The following is a 2,952-nucleotide window of genomic DNA, read 5'->3' on the forward strand; positions in this document are numbered from 1 at the left end:
GTCTAGGCCCTGCCTTGCGCTGTGAAGCAAGGTGGGGAGGGTCAACAACAACAGGAAGATGACTTCTTCAGCTGCATCACTCAGCCTCAGGAGCGCAGGAGGAGCCACAGGTCACTGTAGTCCAAGGCACAGAACTCGGTGACGACCTGGCTAGAGGCAAGCTTGAAGGAGGTCCTGAACTCAGGCTGACTGATGTTGCCTTCTTGGGTATGCAGGTTGATGGACCTGTTTGTTAAGTACAACGCAGCCATCCCATCCAGTGTTGTATTTGAGCACCTGTTTTCCATAGGCAAGAACAGTTTGTGGGCCAAGAGAGTAATAATAATAAGAATAATGTAAATAATGGTTCATTAGAGACATTATTGAGAGGCTCCTGTTCATCAAGGGCAACAAGCATCACCTCAAGGAGATGAAGGGCAATCCAGAGTAAAACAATGTGTAACCGGTGTGTTTTTTATTTCTTAATCTTTTTTTATTTATTTAATGGTACTTTCTTAAATGCTTAAAAAACTGTATGTTGAATGTCAACTACTGCTTAATTTCATTTTTTCATTTAATTATAAATGTACATATTGATCATCATTGTATCTTGGCATGCAACACCTTTTTGGAAAGCTCCTTGTCAATGCTACAACAAAGTTCAGCTCTCTAGGTCTGTTTTTTTTTTTGGAGTTTTTGAGCCCCCACCCAAAAAAAAAAATTAGGCCAAAGCTAAATTGATATCAAAGGGAGACAAGTTATTACTATAAGTTAGCAGTTAGCGCTAAATTCACCTGAAATTTGTTGGTGATGTATCCATTTAGCTCTGTAAAAGCTAACTTTTCAGTTAGCAGATTAGCAGTTATCAAAGCTAATTTTTTGGTTGGCTTTGCACACCACTGCTTACAAGGGTGAAAAATGATAACAATTTATCACTGGAATACTAGAAAAATTTGAATTGCTACAATTTTTATTGGTGTTGAAGTTGAACCAAAACTGAATCAAGATTTTCCCAATCAAGTTGCATGTTACTATCTCACAGAATTGGAATTTTCCTAATAATGAATGAAATGAATTTTTTTTTGTAAATACCTGACATAGGAAGTTCCAGTCATTAGAGAGTAGGTGTGGTATATAAATGTATGCTTTCCAAGCCATGTCTAGAGGCTAGAGCTTCATATTTTTTTTTTAAACTGCCCAATCCCCCCAAGATTAGTTTGAATCAGTTGTAAATAATACTGCATGCTAGAGAATTTTAAAAAAATTGTCTTTGGAATTTTTTTATTTTTAATTGTGAATAAACTGTGCAATTGAGCCGCAAAAAGTCAAATTTATCTTGAAATTACACTCAGCCATCCTGAGATTTCTGTAGTAGGATTTTTTAGCCATGTGCAAAGGTTAGATGTTGTTGTTGTTGTAATTGCCCATCCTGGCAGTGGTGACTAGGGAGGGGGGATGGTAGGTCAGTTTTTCCGGGCACTCGGTACCACTGGTAGTTCTACGACCATCACTGGCTTATCAAAGGCTAGATCATCAAGGAGGGATATGTTTTGCCTGTGATCCTAATTTTAAGGATAGTGAAGCATAATTTCATAAGTTATTTTTAATGCACCTGACAATTTTAATGAATGCAATTTTTGGAGTTATAGCAAAGTTTATTTAAAATGTGAATTTTTTTGGCTCCCACCAGCTTTCTTTATACATACATTCTTGATGAAATTTTGTATTCCTACAATTGGTCTCCACTTAGTAAGAAGCAAACAGTAATTCTACCTAATTTGGCTAGATATTTTGTGGATGTATCATGCTTTCAAATTTGCAGCTGTGTTGTGGTTTAAAGCTCGAGCCCAATTTATGTCCACTTTAATTACCCATAACCTTTCATTAAATTGCCTGTTCTTACAAGTCACTGTCTCCTCACAGTCCTGACAGTTTCTAGATTACCTCTTGACTCATTTTGACAGGTTTGAAGGTTTCCATGCTCAATATTTTCATATCCCTGATAAATTTAAGCTTGAGAATCATTTGTGCTTGTTAGTTAAAAATTTAAATTGTTTTCTTCTCTTAGCTTTTTTGACAGCAATCAGTATGGCAGAAATTGACTTCCCTTACCGTGCTGAGTATTCCAAAAGTAGTCGAGCTAAATGCAAATCATGCAAAGAAACCATCGAGAAAGATGTCTTGCGATTGGCTGCTATGGTGCAGGTATGTTTATTATTCCCAATTGTTTATATATTTAAACCCTAATCTCATTTATAGTCCAGGACTCTAAAAAAAACTTATGGAAAAAGTGGGTAGAAAAAACCCACTCATTAAAAAATAATCTATACATTACTGGGTCCCCCCAACTTGTTTTATATTAATTCCAGACCTATTATGATGTAATTAAATAAAAAATGTGACCACCAGATATTTCCTTCACATCAAAGTACATTTTACTATTCTTGCACTTTTGTATAAATTCTAAATTCTTATAAAGTTTTTTTGTCATTTTTGTCACATCACTGTCAGAGAAATATCTATACTTCACTGAGATCATTTTATGTTAGGCCAACCTAAACTGTAACTTCAGCCTCAATTTCAACTTTGCTGTTATTTCAATTTGCATTCTGTGTCTCCTCTAAGTGAAATATAAAAAGAACCCAGTTGAGACTTAGAAAAAATGCAATTCTTTTTATAATTATATAGAGACACTATGCTTTTTGAGACTATAACTTCATGTTTGATATTATTTTTGGCATAAACCAACTCAAAATTTGACACCAGCTTCAAAAATATGAGTTATCACTAAAAGCCTACATTCAAGTAGGCTTTTAGGAGGTCAAAAGAGGGGAACATTCAATTGGGTCAAATGAGGGGAACAAAGTCAATAGACTTTAGCCTGTTTTGTCATGTAACCAGTTCATATTTGAGCTCCTTAAGTAGACTCAAATCTTGACAAACTTAACATAAGAAGGATTATTTTTATTTTTT

Source organism: Hyalella azteca, unplaced genomic scaffold (assembly GCF_000764305.2).
Source record: "Hyalella azteca isolate HAZT.00-mixed unplaced genomic scaffold, Hazt_2.0.2 contig689, whole genome shotgun sequence".
NCBI classification, from domain to species: Eukaryota; Metazoa; Arthropoda; class Malacostraca; order Amphipoda; family Hyalellidae; genus Hyalella; species Hyalella azteca.